The sequence below is a fragment of the Phaethon aethereus genome (assembly GCF_964289735.1).
Source record: "Phaethon aethereus genome assembly, chromosome: 1".
NCBI classification, from domain to species: Eukaryota; Metazoa; Chordata; class Aves; order Phaethontiformes; family Phaethontidae; genus Phaethon; species Phaethon aethereus.
The window spans coordinates 141,338,172-141,357,310 of NC_138575.1; positions in this window are offsets into that span (position 1 = coordinate 141,338,172).

Here is a 19,139-nt window from a genome sequence, read left to right on the forward strand (position 1 = left end):
AAGCAACTATATTTCAGTCCGTAGGTTACTTATTAATTTTGTGCTGAAGGTATTGCTTTTAGTAGTAGCTTATGATTCACTGATCTTCATGTAGCAGCACATAATTCGCATTTAGTATGATGTTTCAGACATCTTAGTGCTTGGCAGAAATCGGTCTTGACAGCTCCCTCAGACTCTGGGACTGCGCGTAACATCAACATTCACAAGGCAGTGATGTTCACTTAGCAGACAGTGTAATACAAGTCAGTAATACATGTCAGTATTACCATACTTGTACCACACAAGTAGTAAGGACAGTCCAAGCCTGTTAGACTGATTGACTTACTGCTTTGTGATAGCTGCAGTATACTTTTGCCACTTACGTAAACTGTTATTTTAAGTTGTGGTGGATCCATGAGTAACCCGCTTCCCAAGTACTTCCAGAGTGGCGTCCACAGGGCAGCATAAGCTTCCAACAAAAATCTGAAAACAGCACTTTTTGGCCAGTCTCTAGCAAAACTCCATCAGACAAGAACAAGATGGATAGTCAGAGACACCTTTTCATGGAAATGCTGCAGAGCTTCAGCATATAACATAGTAAAGTTTGAACAGATGAAGATTGATGGGATATTAATGCGTATTGGGTGTAGGTGTCCAGATGCTGGTAGCAGGGAGCTGCAGGGGGGTCTCTGTGAGCCAGGAGCTGCCCTGTGCAGGACACAGCAGCTTCCAGACAGCTTTAATGGACCCAAGATGGTGGTGCCTCTGCAACAATATATTTAAGAAAGAGCAAAACGCCTCACAGTAGTAAGAAGTGAGGAGGAAAAAGTGAAACAACCACATGAACAGCAAGGAGAGAGAAGAAGGAAGGGAGGAAATGCTCCAGGGGATGAAGCAGAGATTCCTCTGCAGTCCATGGAGAGGACTGCACTGGGGCAGTTACCTATGCTGCAGCTGGTGGAGGATCCCATGATGGCACAGGTGAATGTGCCCTGAGAAACTGCAGCCCATGGGAAGGGCTGCAGACATTAACATCAAGTTCCTGAGTTTCACCAGTCAGCACTGGCTACACAGCCCTAACTGGACCTTATCTAACTCTGAAGCTGTTGGCTTCTCAGTAAGAATGCCCTAGATATTTGGGTGGTGAGAACAGTACACATGCCCATCCCGGTAAATCTCAGAAAACAAGATGGGCCTCTATAGATGACATATATATGACATATACAACTTGATCTACATTGCTTATAGGCATGAGGCACTCTTACCCAAATGCTTCTTTTTTATCACCTCGACATTTTCTTCTTTCCACAAAAGACCACATCCTTTCTCTGAAAACTCAGTCATGCTCTGACTCATTCACAGGCATATGGCAATGGATCTGGTCCATTACAGAACAGGCCTTTGTCATCCTGAAAATCAGTGTCATTGCCTCCAGCAGTTTGAGGCAGCCTTGCAACATCTCTGAAGACATTTAACATCATTTTTAGAGAAAGTTGTGTTTCGTATGCCAAGGGAAGGGCAGAAGGCTGGACTAGCTTGTGGAGATAGGTCTCAGTGCTGGCCCTAACTTCTTGGCTAGGGAGACATTTCTGGCTATGCCAAGACATAGACTTATGACTGTAAATCTATTCTCGGACAGGAACTCCTGCTGGACTGTAAATTCTGAGTGAGCCCTGTAGGGACACATTACTTTCCTGGCAGCATCACAGAAGCAATCTGGACATGTTCTGTGAGAGACAGAAAGTTAGATAAGGCAGAAAAATAGAATAGTTACCACCTTACATTTTCAATAACATTTCTGGCTTGAACCAGAAGCCCACAATACTCAAGTTCATTGAGCTTCAGTCTGACCAAATGGAACAGTCTCTGGCCCCTAGAAGAGCTCAGGATCACCAATCACATCACAGCATCTTTCACCGGCACAGACATATTAGCAGGAAGTGTGGAGTTAAGCTACATCATTAAATGAGGTTTTGAGACAGTTGCCCTGTTCCATACTTTTGGTTGCTGTGCAACTCCATCTTTTTCCAAACCCTGGGAATTTTTACATGATGTGGGAGCTGGAGTGGCCATTATTGGCTAGTGTTGTAATGGGAAACCCAAGGACTTGTGTTTCTAAGAAGGCTTACAGACAATCATGAGATTTCAGCTTAGAAATTGTTCAGACTACATAGAGACAGAGCGGTAGATTGTTGCTTGTAGCAGTTCCTGAACTGTCCTGCTCACTGACTTCTTACCAGAGGTGGGAGAGAGCAGGTCTTCTCATCCCCCTCTTCTGTCCTCTTCTTACCATCCACTCTGGAGTAGGTAGGTCTTAAGTAAGGGGCACGTGGTGGTGGTCTTAGCTACGTTATTTATAATAACTCCATACACAACCTTTCCCTACCTCGTCTCATGTTACATAAATGAAATCTCTCTCTTACAGTTTTTCTGAGAGGATTGCACGTAACTTTTATTTGTACTATAACTTGTTATCAAGTAGGAGGTTTTGTCTTTTGTGGTGGGTTGACCCTGGCTGGATGCCAGGTGCCCACCAAAGCCACTCTATCGCTCCCCTCCTCAACTGGACAAGGGAGAGAAAATGTAACAAAAAGCTCATGAATCAAGATAAGGACAGGGAGATCACTCACCAATTACTGTCACAGGCAAAACAGGCTTGACTTGGGGAAAATGGTTTAAGTTATTACCAATCAAAACAGAGTAGGTTAATGAGAACTAAAACCAAATCTTAAAACACCTCCCCCGCTCCCATTCCTCCCTTCTTCCCGGGCTTAACTTTACTCCCAAATTCTCTACCTCCTCCTCCTTCAGGGGCACAGGGGCCGGGAAATAGGGGTTGCAGTCAGTTCACCTCATGTTGTTTCTGCAGCTCCTTCCTCCTCAGGGGGAGGACTCCTCATGCTCTTCCCCTGCTCCAGCATGGTGTCCCTCCCATGGGAGACAGCTCTCCACGAACTTCTCCAAGGTGAGTCCTTCCCATGAGCTACAGATCTTTATGAACTGCTCCAGTCTGAGTCAGTTCCATGGGGTGCAGCCCTTCAGGAACAGACTGCTCCAGCCTGGATAACCCACAGGGTCATGACTCCTGCCAGCAAACCTGCTCCAGTGTGGGCTTCCAGTAGGGTCACAGACTCTTTTGGGCTCATCCACTTGCTTTGGCATGGGGTCCTTCATGGGCTGCAGGTGGATATCTGCTCCACCGTAAACCACCATGGGCTGCAGGGGAACAGCCTGCTTCACCATATTCTTCACCATGGGCTGCAGGTGAATCTCTGCTCTGGCACCTGGAGCACATCTTCCCCCTCCTTCACTGACCTTGGAGAGCAGAGTTGTTTCTCTCACATATTCTTCCCCCTCTCTTAACCTGTTGCTGCTGCACAGGTTTCCCCCCCAGCCCTTATCCCATACATGCTACCACTGTTGCTGATGGGCTTGGCCTTGGCCAGTGGCAGGTCTATCTTGGAGCCAGCTGGCACTGGCTCTATCGAACACATTTGTAGGGTATTGAAACGTGGTCAAATGGAAGACAGTCATGTATTCACATACTGTAACTCAACAAAGAGAGGGTGTCATGCAATCAACTACTACAATAAAAAGTACCAGCTTCCATAGCTAATTTAATATTGTCCTGTGGCTTCATTAGGAAGAAGGTATGCATACAAAAGTGTTCTGGTTCTCCAGCTGGCTTTATATGCAACATTTGTAGTGCTTCTAATGAAGTAAATAAAAGGAAAACAAATCCCTGCTGGATCCTAGTTTGTTTACTGACATGAAATGTCTCATTAAACGAATGGCTACTGTGTACAGGTACTCTACAACATTTTGGATATTAAAAGTAAAATAAGGAGTGCAGTTGGGAGTATGTAATATTTTCTAGCCATATTCTACTAAAAGAATTATCTTGCTATGAAATAAAGTTGGAAACATTTAATTATTAAATACAAAATTAACATTTCTGGCTTTCCATAGCAGATTTATGTTTAATAATTAAAGATTTGTTTCTAGTAAACAATGTAAACACTGTTATTTAATATCTGATTGGCAATATTGCTGTGGCATTATTTTGCAAACCATTTCATGCTTTTCTTTGCAATTATGTACTCAATTATGTCATCTAAAAACTTCTGAAAATATTTTTCATATCTTAAAACCAAGAGGAATATAGATAACAGCTTCTCCTATTAAGTGTAAACATATTGTGGAAATGTCCTTGTTATTAGATGGCTAAAAATATTTTTGAAATGTTTTTGATAGATGTTTATCAGCATAGAAGGGAAGCATTCTAACTTTTCCAGATTGCTTTGTTCAAGAAACTGTATAATGGTTATGAAGCAATTATAATACAGTAGTCACTGACCATATTAACTCTTTAATTTCACTTTTGGACAGAGAGATGAAAAGAGAGTTAATGTTTTGCTTTTACATAAGAATAGGCATTGGGCCTACATGTATAGATTTCACCCATGAAGGAATGATTCATAAAGTTCAAAAATGACAAGGAAGTCGGTTAGGGAGAGAGACCCCATGCAAATAATTATCCCCAGGAAACACTATAACTGCAGCAGATCATTGTCCTTCCTAAAGCTATTCACAGAACCACAGAATCATTAAGGTTGGAAAGGACCTTCGAGATCATCAAGTCCAACTGTTAACCCAACACCACCATGCCCCCTAAACCATGTCCCGAAGTGCCACATCCACAGGTTTTTTGAATACTATTGTTCTTACGAAAGCTAACATTCCCTCTAGGAGTGCACTCCATAGGAGTCCGAACATTCCTGGAAAAGCAGGACTGATGAAACTCAAATATAAAATACAGGTCTACTCTTATAAATGTACTAAATGCACCTCTGCTGAGAGAGAGGGAATGAAATAGAGAGGATCAATGAAGGTTCAATTTGTCTTTATTATCAGCCTATGGAGCATATTTTACCACACCCCATCATGTGGTCGTTCAGCCCTAGCTCCTTTGTATGGAATAGGTTTGCTTCCTCCTCTGAAAAAAGTTTTAATCTAGAGGACAATATTCTATGCAGACCAACTACACCCTCACTGTTGAGAAAATGGACTTCAGACTGAGAAGTAAAAATCACCCTTTCCCTTATACTACTGCCTTGGGAGGCTGACAACACTTGGGCTGATAGATTTTCCAGTCTGGTGTTGTGCTGAGCCCATAAAATGTCCAAACCTTGCTACCCACAGTTTATGTAGTGTAAACTAGATAAATGACAAGATATATAGGAACAGATTCAGTTTATCTATTTATTCTACTTAAGATCATGACACTGTGATTTTTCTTTTTATCTCTTTGCAGGCATGGATTTGCTTCAATAATTTCAACTTTTCAAATGAAACTGTAGTAGGTGTTTGGATAGAACAAACAACAAACAACATAGAATAAGCCTCAAGGGAAGCCCTCAGAACAAAACTGCATACACTGCATCACTTAAACTTAATATTTTATGTAAAAGTGGGAGATTACTTTTTTCTGGCCACACCCTTCTCTTTCTCGTACTTCTTTTTATTACGCATATCAAATTGGAAAGGTTTGTTAGGTCATATTGCAAATGAATTGCATATAGTTACTCTGCCATTAAAATGAAACTCCAAAGGTCTTTCTGAATTTGTTAAAAAACTTTCTCCTGCCAAAGGCTGTCTAGTTCAGAAAATCTGTAACTGAATCTTAAGCTTACCCCTCACGGAAGGGGTGTACTCTCATCACTGCCATTTGCTGCATGGGTGAGGTATGCTTGAAATTCTGACTTCTGCCCAGGATCTTCACAGAATCGCAGAATCACTTAGGTTGGAAAGGACCTTCAAGATCATCAAGTCCAACCATTAATCCAGTGCCACCATGTTCCCTAAACCATGTCTTGAAGTGCCACATCCACACATTTTTTGAACACTTCCAGAGATGGTGACTCCACCACCTCCCTGGGCAGCCTGTTCCAATGCCTGACCACCCTCTCAGTGAAGAAATTTTTCCTAATATCCAATCTAAACCTCCCCTGGCGTAACTTGAGACTATTTCCTCTCGTCCTATCACTAGTTACTTGGGAGAAGAGACCAACACCCTCGTCGCCACAACCCCCTTTCAGGTAGTTGTAGAGAGCGATAAGGTCTCCCCTCAGCCTCCTCTTCTCCAGACTAAACAATCCCAGTTCCCTCAGCTGCTCCTCATAAAACTTGTGCTCCAGACCCCTCACCAGCTTCGTTGCGCTTCTCTGGACAAACTCCAGCACCTCAATGTCTTTCTTGTAGTGAGGGGCCCAAAACTGAACACAGGATTCAAAGTGCAGCCTCACCAGTGCTGAGTACAGGGGCACAAGCATCTTGAGGAAGCTTGGAAAATTACATGTACAAAAAGAAACAGTGTCTTCAGTTTAGTATGGATTCAACATTTTTCAGGGAATTTTAATCAACCAGGTAGATAGGACACACTGGAGTTCTCGTGCAAATTGCTTCTGTTAGCAACAAAGTTAAATACTGAGTATTGTGGAGATGGTGGGCAGATACTTGAAATTCCTTTATTGTGGGAAAAAAGTCATGTATCATCTGACCCATCAAAGAATATTAAACGTAGACTACACAAGCAATCCCCTACTTAGGTACAAAGCTGCAAAATACTTTATTGTTGGGATCACTCTGCATGGCTCAACCTTAAGGAGAAGGAGCTGTGGCGTTGAGAAGCTGGTAAACAGCTGGATATCTGCACGGCTCAGCCTTGAGGAGAAGGAGCTGTGGTAAACAACTAAGAAGCAGCAAAGGAGTGCAGGAACACCTGCAAGCAGCGAATCCTGACTGTAGAGAAGCGCATGGACAGCACATGATATTTTGTATATAGCCAACTGCAATAATGTGTGTAACAAGCTGTAACCAATCATGAGTGTGTGCGCGGTGACTAAGCGAAAATTATGATATATATTGGAGTCAGACAAGACAATAAACGGCCTCAGAGTATAACTCTCATAGAGTTGTGAAGTCCATCCTTCTCCCACACTTTATGTCTGCTTAGATATGTTTGCTTGCTTGCATAGTGTGTGTACTACTTAATTTGTGGTATTCTTTCTGATGACATGTATGTGACATGAGTCAAAGAAAGATGGAGGGAGGAAAAGTTTTATGCTTCTGCTAATGTCTTGTGTTTGCATTAACATTCCAAAGGGACACAAAGACTTGTTGCCATAGTACAGAAAAAATTATTTTCAAGGCTTAACAGAATTTTTGCCACATGTTCTCCTCTCTATAAAGATACTTCTATTTTTTTTGTCACTAAACTATTGATGTGCAAGCTGTTTTCTAAATAAATTCATAACTAGTAAAAGACAGAGCTTTAGGAGGCAATTACAAAAACATGACTAGAGAGAGAATTTTTTTTTCAATCTCCTACTACAATTATTGCTTTATTGGAAACCAGAGGCTTTGCAGAGGGTTTTGGCAAGTGAATTATGTAGAAGAAGGAAAGAGTAAGATTTTAAAAAGTGAGAAGGAATACCAAGAGTTTCTGGTGACATTTGTTTTTGGATGAATCAGTCTAGTTATGGTTCTGTTTAGAGCTAAGAAAGGTTGAAGGATGGTTTTCAAAGAAATGCAGAATAAACCACCAAACCAGATATTGTATTTGAGAAGCAGGGAATATGCACTTTCAACAAGAATTGTAATAAATACCATGATACTTTAAAATCATACAACGGTACTCATAAAACTGTAAAATCCTCTAACAGTCAAGAATTTAAGCCTCAGGCAGTGCACGAACAGTAAACATTTAACAAAAACAACTCCCATCTCATTTTTCCTCCTCTTGCTGTGTGCAGTTTAGTTCATTTTATTGTTTCATTTTTCAGTTGATCTCACACTACTTTTTTCCCTCCCCACAATACTAGTCAATAAAGTGTATGGTAATTAGATAGCATGCCTCTGGCACAAGTTGCTTACTGCAGAGGAGTCAGAAGGAATTTCTTCCAGTGCACAGTTTGGAGTTGTATTATGGCATATTTTAATTTCAAACTCCTGTGTCTTTTCTGTGGTGAAAAAAAGCATTGAATGAATAAGTATGAGGCAGGAGGAAATAAAGAATTCAAGTTTTTTTCCTTAAAAGAACTAGAATTAGGTATGGCTGAAGGCACAGATGACCAAATGAGACTTCCTTTTGCCTTTGCTGCTGCATTTAGAGTGAACCCTCCAACTTCTTTACCATTGCATACAGATTTTTTTCTGCCCACTTGCATTCATTATAGTTCTAGTGCTTTTCCCAGCTGAATACATCTTTTTTCCAAGCAAAATCCCACAACTAATCTTCAGAGTTTCTTCCCATTGGAGCAAACACGGATTTTCCCCATAACATCTTTTAACATAGGGAGCAGACATAGGTCAGGAATCTTTGGCCAACAGTGCTAAATGTTCAGGACACAGGTCTTAACAATAATTAAACAAAGATTGTTCTGGATGACTTCTAAATGTCTCCATATAGGTAAAAGCAACAAGAATAAATAGACCAAGTCTATGGGACCTGACAAAATGCATCCCAGAGTCCTGAGGGAATTGTCTGATGTAGTTGCCAAGTCACACTCCATGATATTGGAAAACTCCTGGCAGTCAAGTGAAGTCCCTGGAGACTGGAAAAAGGGAAACCTTGCACCCATTTTTCAAAAGGGTAGCAAGGAGGACCCTGGGAACTGCTGATCTGTCAGCCTCACCTCTGTGTCTGGGAAGATTATGGAACATGTCCTCCTAGAAGCTATGCTAAGGCACGTGGAGGACAGAGAGGTGATTTGAGACAGCCAGCATGGCTTCACCAAGGGCAAGCCCTGCCTAGCCAACCTAGTGGCCTTGTGTGATGGAGTGACCACATCAGTGGGCAAGGGAAGAGCTACCGATATCATATATCTGGACTTCTACAAGGCCTTTGACTTGGTCACCCACAACATCCTTCTCTCTCAATTGGAGAGAGATGGATTTGATGGGTGGACTGTTGAGTGGATGAGGAATTGGTTGGATGGTCACATCCAGAGGGTAGTGGTCAATGGCTCAATGTCCAGATGGAGATCAGTGATGCGGCGTACCTCAGGAGTCCGTATCAGGACCAGTACTGTTTAATACCTTCATCAACAACATAGACAGTGGGATTGGGTGCACGCTCAGCAAATTTGCAGATGAGACCAAGCTGAATGGTGTGGTTGACACGCCTGAGGGAGCAGATGCCATCCAGAGGGACCTGGGCAAGCTTGAGGAATGGGCCCATGTGAATCTCATGAGGTTCAACAAGGCCAAGTACAGGGTCCTGCACCTGGTTCAAGGCAACCCCCAGTATCAATACAAGCTGGGCGATGAAGGGGTTGCAAGCAGCCCTGCTGAGAAGGACTTGGGTATACTGGTGGATGAAAAGCTGGACATCAGCTGGCAACGTGCACTCACAGCCCAGAAGGCCAACCATATACTGGGCTGCATCCAAAGCAGCGTGGCCAGCAGGTCAAGGGAGGGGATTCTGCCCCTCTACTCCACTCTGGTGAGACACCACCTGGAGTCCTGCATCCAGCTCTGGAGCCCTCAGCACAGGAAAGACATGGACTTGCTGGAGTAGGTCCATAGGAGGGCCACCAAAATCATCAGAGGGATGGAACACTTCTCCTATGAGGAACGGCTGAAAGAGTTGGGGTTGTTCAGCCTGGAGATGAGAAGGTTCCAGGGACATCTTATTGCAGCCTTCCAGTACTTAAAAAGGGCTTATAAGAAAGATGGGGACAAAGGTTTTAGCAGGGCCTGTTGTGATAGGACGACAGTGGTTTAAAACTAAAAGAGGGCAGATTAAGACTAGATGTTACGAAGAAATTTTTCGCAATGAGGGTAGTGAAACCCTGGCAGAGGTTGCCCAGAGAGGTGGTAGACACCCCATCCCTGGCTACATTCAAGGTCAGGTTGGACGGCTCTCTGAGCAACCTGATCTAGTTGAAGGGGGGTTGGACCAGATGACCTTTAAAGGTCGCTTCCAACCCAGAGATTCTATGATTCTATGAATAAGATAGAAGGGAGGATAGATACCAACTGTGTGTCTGTACAAGACAATTGCCTTCCAAAAAGAAAATGAAGTTCTATTCTACCTCCCCCAGGCTCCAAAAGTCAGTACACCAAAATCTTTCCTTTGGCCACACAAACTGTAGTTGGCCTCCAAGCATGTTCAGAAGGTGATTTTAGTGCTTGAGGTTCTGATGTCTTAAGGTCTTTGCTGGAGTGGATGTTGGTGATGATGTATGGAAATAGATAAGCTTTGTTTTTTCTGATGTGACTATGGTGCATAAAGTAAATATTCACTTTAGTGCACAGATACACCTAAATGAAGCTAACTACAGTGTAAAATGCGTTTTGGAGTATATTTTTCCCTAACACACTTTTTGAAATGTCCACAAAGTTTTGCTTTCCCCAGAATGTCCAAGTGAGGTTGGCAAGACTGTTATTTGAGTATTTTGCAGATATCTGCCACACAGATGAAGAAAAGATGAGGCAGGCAGTGGACACCTGTCTTTATAGCATTATTTTGCCAGAACTTCCCTGAAGGAGCCAACAAATTTTTCCAGCTGGCCCAACACCTGACTTTCATTAATGATTATACAGTGGCAAAAGAGATACTCTTAACATGCCGATAATGCCAGATCTGCTCCTGATTTGGCTGCATCCCTGAAAAAAAGGATGCATCCCAGGATCCATAAAGAGGATGATAACATTATTTCCAGTCTTCCTGGATAGTGGATTTTATATGTAAGCCAGGCTGCATGTCACTGGGCAGGACTGTGACAGAGATGGGGAACTGAGTTGGCACATGGGCAAGCCCTGGCGACAAATTAATTGACCTACAAGTGTTGTGCGTGATCCACAGCATGTGCATGACATGCCCCTATTAGCTTTTCTTATGTATACCCATAAATTCACTAAAACTTGGCTTGGATATGAGACACATCCATGTGGGTTGCATCAATCTGTTTCTAGCCCATTGCCATGCTCCAAGATCACACAACTATTTAGATTAGCAGGGAAGTCTGGAAGTCAGTTAGTCAAGCAGGGCTAAATTGAAAGTTAAAACAGGTTGCTCAGAGCCATATTCAGTAAAATTTTAAGTATCTCTGAGGATGGAGATTCCACAACCCCTTAGGGCAACCTGTTCCAGTGTTTAACAGCTTTCTTGGTTAAACCCCCTACTGCCACTTTATCTCCAGTCAGAATTTCCCTTTTTACAACTTGTCACTGTTGCATCTTTTTTTTTTTTAATTTCTATCTGAAAATAACTCTGCTCTATCTTCTTTGTAATCACCTATTAGATACTGGAAAAGAGCAATCAGCACCATCTTTAGCCATTTTTTCCTCCAGGCTAACGTCTCCACCAACTCTTTCCAGTTTATCAACATCTCTGTTGTATCAGGGAGCCCATAAGTGGCATGATATTCAAGATCAGGCCTCACAAGTTATAAAGAGGAAAGAAAACTTGTTTCTTCCAACCTGCTAGCTGTAATTCTAATAATGCAGCCCAGCATTCCATCAGGCTTCATCTCTGCAAGATGTACTGCTGATTCAGTCAGCAGAGTATTTTTTGCAGAGCTCCTTAGCTAGTCGGTCCCCAGACTGCACTGTTTGGAGTAAACCTGTATCCATCTGTGTCCAGCTGTTCTTCTACTGTCATTTTGCTTTCCCAGCATGACCTTGGACCTGACTCACAACTTCAGCATCTCTGATGATCACTGGATCACTGAAGGACCCTTTTGCTATCATTACCCCTGTTCTGCTCACCCTGCTCAGACTGTGCCCTGTTATTGCAGTCAGTGCCCCTGCCTGGCCAGTGTGGGGTCATCCATGGCTCCCAAATCACCTTCTGTAGGGAGGAGCCCTGCTCTAGCTGCTCCCTGAAATGGGCCTCAGGACAAGACTTCCTGACAGTTCCTTGAAAAAGTCTGTCCTGGTTTCAGCCAGGATAGAGCTGTTTTTTTTCACAGAAGCTAGCATGAGGCTATGTTTTGGATTTGGGATAAGAAAATGTTGATAAGGTGCTGATGTTTTGGGTTGTTGCTGAGCAGTCAAGGACAGTCCAGCTTCTCGTGCTGGCCTGCTAGCGAGAAGGCTGGGGGTGCCCAGGGAGCTGGGAGGGGACACATCCAGGACAGCTGACCCAGGTTGGCCAAAGGGATATTCCCTACCATCCGACATCATACTCAGTACATAAACTGGAGTTGTCCTGGGGGTGGAAATCGCTGCTTGGGGAAGGGCTGTCGAACACCAGGTGGTGAGCAATTGCTGTATTGGGCATCACTTGTTCTTGTACATTCCTTTGTCAGTATTATTATTGCTGTTATCACTGTTTTTTCCTTCTCTCTTTCTGTCCTGTTAAACTGTTTTTATCTCAACCCATGAGTTTTTCCCCAACTCTCACCCCTGTCCCACTGGGAGAAGGGGGAGTGAACGAGCAGCTGCACGGTGCTTAGTTGCCGGCTGAGGCTAAAACGTGGCGAAGTCAAAGTCTCTTCTGCTGAAAGCTTGGATTTTCAGTCTGCAACTGCTCCTCCTCAGTTTCCTCAGGCTCTTAAATATTCCCATGTTATGGTCATTTCAGCCAAGGCTGACATCAGCTGATCAGTGTTTCCTTATTGCTATGTACATAGCAGATCCTCCAATGCACTTCCCATTGTTGGCCTTTCCAACACAAACGTTTAAAAATTGTACCCAGCACACTCCAGAAATTTCTGTGTCAGCATGGGGTGAAAGTTCAAAGTCTCCTATGCAAAAAAAAAGCCATGTGATCATGAGTGTTCCCTTAGTATTTCAGCTTGGGGAGGGACAGGACATGCAAGAGATAGGAAGCATGGGGCAGCTGTGCAAGAAGTCATAATCTGTGCATCAGAGGAAATATGCATATCCAGCTAAAGATGGTTAGTCTTTTCTCCTTTGTGTGTCTGTACTGCACACTGCCTACAGTTACACATGCAAAATAACAGATACCAAGGATTTCAGATACATATAAGTTCAGCATTACATTACCCTTCAAAGTGTAATGTGATTGTGATATTCTGACATAAGTCCTGGTTAGGAAAACCTGCATCACTGGGCAGCCCAGGTGTCGACACAATACTGGCATGCAATAAGGTTTGCAGAGAGAGTAAGACATGCTGTCTCTCAAAGTCACCACAGCAGAGGAAAAGGGGTCCTGCTATGGCAGATGAACAGCTCTTTGCTTAGTAGTCTGTATACATAAGGAAAGCTCTGGCTCTACTAATCACTATGCTCACAGTTTTTTTGATTACACAGCACATGATTCCTTTACAGTATGAAGGGGATTATCCTGCTGCACAGGCATTGTAGGCACATACTCTGTAAATGATACAGTATTTAGTCTTCTGCCTGTGTGTATTAACATAATATGGTGGCATGGTACAAACTCTGTTGTGCATCATTCTAGGGATAATTTAAGTATCTAAAGCATCTTATGTAAAAGCTGTTTATGACTGTTGCATGGTTTCTGGAGCACATACTCTAACAAGTGTTTTCTGGGTGCTCCCATTATGGCTCAGATGCATTCCAAGGCCAAAACAGCATGGAAAGACAGGAAATTTGTCCTTGTGCATGTATTTAAGACTGTTGCAAATAGGTGGTGTAGACATAGTTAGCAACATTAAATGCCCTCCTAAGACAATTGAGGAGACTGCTAGGGAATATAATATCTAGTCCAGGTTACAAGAGTTTGAGTCAAATGCTTTCACAGCAACACCATAATATCTCTGATGTTCATCTGAAGCTTCTGGTTGATCATTGCTTCCCACTTCCTGTACATTATATTGTGTTCATTGTTTTTTTAACATTACATTCTCAAATATAAGTCTTAACTTTTCCTACTGATGTCAAAACTGATAAGAACGGATCAGAACTACTTAAGTGGTGTGGTTTAGCCCCAGCTGGCAACTAAGCACTGCACAGCCACTCGCTCACTCCCCTACGGTGGGACGGGGGAGAGAATTGGAATGGTAAATGTGAGAAAACTCATGGTTTGAGATAAAGACAGTTTAACAGGTAAAGCAAAAGCCGCACATGCAAGCAAAGCAAAACAAGGAATTCATTCACCACTCCCCATGGGCAGGCAGGTGTTCAGCCATCTCCAGGGAAGCAGGGCTCCATCATGCATAATGGTTTCTTGGGAAGTCAGACGCCATCACTCCGAACGTCCATCCACCCCTTCCTTCTTTTTCCCCCCAGCTTTATACACTGAGCATGATGTTATACGGTATGGAATGTCCCTTTGGCCAGTTTGGGCCAACTTTCCTGGCTGTGTCCCCTCCCAGCTTCCTGTGCACCCCCAGCCTGCTCGCTGGCAGGCCAGCATGAAAAGCTGGACAGTCCTTGGCTGCTTAGTAACAACCTAAAACATCAGTATGTTATCAACATTTTCTCATCCCAAATCCAAAACATAGCCTCACACTAGCTTCTATGAAGAAAATTAACTCTCAGGACATTAAAGAAGCACGTACTAATGAATAGTAAGAGGTAAATCGGAAAACTAAGGAAAACAGATACTTCTTAGTATCAAAGGTAATTTCCTAACTCTGTACCAATGAAACTTCTGTAGTTTGCATGAACTTCTGCATCTCCAGTTTTTTGTTCTTTGGGATTTTATAGCTTAAACCATCTGAAAAACATAAAAAACATCAGATAAAAGATCAGGGAAAAAACCCCAACAAACAGAAAAAAGAAAGAAAAAACATCAGATTATAAAATTACCTGGGATTCTAAATATATAAATGTTCTTCTTTCCTTGTTTCTAAAAGTTGAACAACTCAAACTATGTGCTGTAAGACTAAAAGGTAATACAGAGAAACTGAACAAAACCAATAATGCCAATGGTAACATATTGGTATATTCTATTATCTAATGCTTATCCAGCAAGCTGAATAAGGCTTCAATTCTTACCTTTATTTCTACTTTTTAGATTATACTTGTCCTATGTTTTTGAATCTTCATTGCTGCATTTTAATCATTCCATTTGCTTTGTGTGTTGTAATACCTGTGAATGAAACTAACAAGCCATTTGACAGGGAAGTGAGATGGGTATGATATGTGTTCCTGATAAAAATGTTGAGGTAAAATAGAGTAAAGCAAAATTTAAGCAGTCATTTTAAACTTTAATGAAATCTATCAGATAGATAGCTTTTAATTTTCTTGCTTAGTTTAAGAAGACTATGATGAGAAATCAAATTTTCACAGCTTCCTATCAGAACCCTGAATTTAGGTCTTCTTTACATTAGTACTGCAAGGTGGAAAAACAAAACAAAAAGCCATCACAGTATCATTGTTCTACTCTGATAGTTTAAAAAAGCATGCATAGATGGAATGTGGGCTGTTGTTGCATGGAAGCTCAGGCAAGGTACTGGCATGGAGGAAAGGTGGGAATTCAGGTTACCTAACTTGAGTACTGAGCCAACCGCCTAAGCTACCTTTATAGTCGATGGGAGATATGCTGACAATTTTAGAATATGATTTATCCAACCTATTTTAGATGCTTATTTGAGGATGATACAAACCACAAACAACTATTTATTTATGCTAGCTAAAAGGTGAGATTAACTTGACTATTCAGATGTAGATGTCTATGTTTAACCAGATGAGCTACACCCAAAAACTTAGCTGCTTCTGTTAACTGAACATGTAAACAGTAAAGGTCCTACTGATTACCTTTGCTCTTTTCTATTATAAGGCAAGAATATTTCTCCATAACTTGCCCTGAGAGTTTCATTATACTCCACTAAACATGAAGACACGGCCCTGGCCTCTCCTTCTGTATTGACATGACTGTTTTTGAGTGACAACATACAAACCGCTCACTTTTGCACAAGGGAAACTATTACATGTTCTATTAAAGTCAAGTTTCCCACAGCTACGCATAAGAGAGCAGAGCTTGTCCTTCAGTAATAATTACTGACTACTCTATACTAGTAAATTGGATAACGTCAGGGAATGTTCCTGGACACTGAAACTCAGCTGTCCATGTTCTTATGTTGTTAGAATGGTCCCTGGCATGGTTTTTACAATGAGCCAAAATGCATTCTCACAGGCATCTTCTGGACTCATTGTATGAATTAGCAGAATCACAGAATCACAGAATCACTAGGTTGGAAAGGACCTTCAAGATCATCAAGTCCAACCATTAATCCAGCGCCACCATGTCCCCTAAACCATGTCCTGAAGCGCCACATCCACATGTTTTTCAAACACTTCCAGAGATAAGACAGAGCAGAGACAAGGGATAAACCTCAATTATCAATCTGCATGAAAGTACTCTTTTTTCCGAGTTAAGAGATTTTAACCATACAGATGCAGGCCACCGCATGCCAATGGATCTCAATACTAGAGAACAGTTAACTTTCTGGAAATATTTATTTTTCTTCTGCAGACGTCCTAACCACCTAGGTGAAGGAATTCATCTCTCTCTCTCATTTTAGCATGCTTGTCAATATTTTTTTTCTTAATTATACCAAAAAATTTAACTAGGTAGAAACTTCCTCTGTAATCTCCTCTTCCTGCACAGTCTCCAAGTACTTTATTTTGCAGCAAGATGACTGATCATAATAGAAGAGGCTATAATGTCAAAACAAATCGATTTTATTATCACTGAATAAAGCAACTGGGAAAATATAGTATGTGTTAACACATCAGCTTCAAAACAGTCAATAAGGATAAGGGATAATAAAAAGCTATATCACAGATTGATGAAGTTTCAGTAAGTCTCTCCAATAAATGTAGCTGTCTATTTCCACATAGGATCATCAAGTATTATTATTGGAGGTGTAGATTATTGAGACTTCAGCATGCTTAACTATAAAGTTATAAACAATTTTCTGTACCAGTGGCATAATATTTTTGGTGTATTTTTCCATAACTTTTTTTTCCCTCCCTTTTTTCTTCTATTCAGGTTGAATTCATTGTGTAAAATAACTTCTGTCAATGTGCAGTGCATTCCTAAAGAAAAGCCATTACCATATACTGAAGTGTTTTATACTGTGAAGCGATCTGTAAAATACACCTGAGATTAATAAAATGGTATTGTACTTTAGGCTACATCTTCACTTTAAATAACTAGTGGCTGTAATTAAAGGATCAACAAAGACAAATGAAAGTGCATTACAGTTGTTATTTTCACTCCTTACACCCAGTGGTTTCTAAAAAATCCTGTAACTCTTTTCCTAGAAGGAACAGGTTGTTTTATGATGTCCCTAACACAATGGAAGTAATGTAGTTTGGACTCATATTTTATTTTACTGTAAACAAGTGAAAGTCAAAAAAAGACAAGAATCAAGTTACACTGTTACCTTAGCACTTTTCTGGGTCTTTCTTGTTATCAGTTTTGTAATTCATATAGTTTGGTTTTTTTCCTTATATACTTTCTTATGCAGATCATTCTTCAGTGAATGGTATTTGGTACCTACAGCCTAATAGATTTCACTCCACTACAGGAAAATATATATAATCTTAATTTTGTTGTATTATGTACATATTTGTATTTCTTTAACTATTCATATCATGTTTTGGTATTTTCAGCACATTCTTGACATGAGAAAAATAATTTTTCTTCATATCAGAATTGATTTTTAAATCTTTAAGGCACTCCTTAGTGGTTTACATCTGAGGTGCTTCGTCCTCTCTTAGCAGATCATTTATTTGTTTCCCTCCCTCTTTTATAACGAGTTAAAAAATCAAACAAAACAAATCTTTCTAAGAAGTGTATTCAATCTGTTACAGATTATCTTTCTTGAATGAAGGCACTAAAAAAAGGGGAAGGAATTTATGGGTCAAAACATGAATCAGTACTTTTTGGTATTAAAAGGGATTGAGACATACATTCTTTTCCCAATTAATATATTAGAAGCAGAGATATAACAGATAAAATTAACCGGATATTTAGAGTTGTTCTGGTGACGTATTGTTTAAGAGTGCTGACTTCATATTTATTTATATCATTCACAGCCTTTCTAATAAGGTTTAATGGAACAAAGCTATATTGATTTTATATTATGTTTTGAAAAGTTCTAGTTATTTCTACAATCCAACATAATTATTAAATATTTAGCTGTTTTTCAGTAACTAATGGTGAAACAATTTTTTTTACATACTTTGTATTTTTGTGTAAAGTGCAGCTGAGAACTTGTAGCTTGTGTAAAAAATCTTTTTAGTATAGAGTTACATCCTGAGCTTCAATTTGCCTCCCAGTCTTCAGAAGACATTCCAGTCAAAATATACACTCTATTTCCTATAGTCAAGTTAAACCCCAGCTCATGACAGATTTTCCTTTGTTACCTGGGAGACACAGTTCTGCATGGCCGTATCTGATGGGTATTGACGTTTCCAGTTTGCAATGACTGGTAAGTTACAGACAACCTGTTTCTAGGGTACATTTTGAAATACATCTCTTTTACCATATTTTGCCATATTTTACTGACTATTGTAATGCCCACCACTCTGGAACAAGATGCCAAAGAGGGAACACAATGCTTCCACACTAACCTGCACAGCATTGCTTAGGATATTGGTAAGGTAAATTCCAAATCTCTGAGGAAGATGCTAGGGGAAAGTATTAGCCAGAGTATTCCTATTCACATAGAGTCTTGTGACATTAGGATGCCCACTTCCCAAGAGTCTTCACTAAAGAGGGAAGAATATTGAAAATGTCTCCACAGCTATTCTTTGTACCTGGGAGAATGCAATTAAGGGTTGCTTTTTTTTTTTTATGCTTGGTTTCTTGGTTTTCTGTCTTGTAGAAGGTTAATTGTCATATAGCTACACAATTAGATGCATACACAAGACCTTAGTAATATGCAAGACTCACAGAAGATAATTTCAGAAACTCATTGGAATAACAATTATACTTCCAGAAATATTTAATCAGGATTTCCAGAGAAATTATATTTAATACAGCATGTTCAGCCCTGAAGTGTGGGGCAGCTGCTTTGGCATATACTTATCTTGTTAGAGAATATCATCCTTTACAGAATTCCTGCCAACTTCATCAGTTTGGATGCAAACCTTAATGAACTGACTTCATATATTTCTCTATCTCTGGATGTCTGGCCACAGTGACAGTTTCTTTTTTTTTTTTCTTTGTATTTTCCTTCAAAGGTTAGCAATGTGGATACTACAAA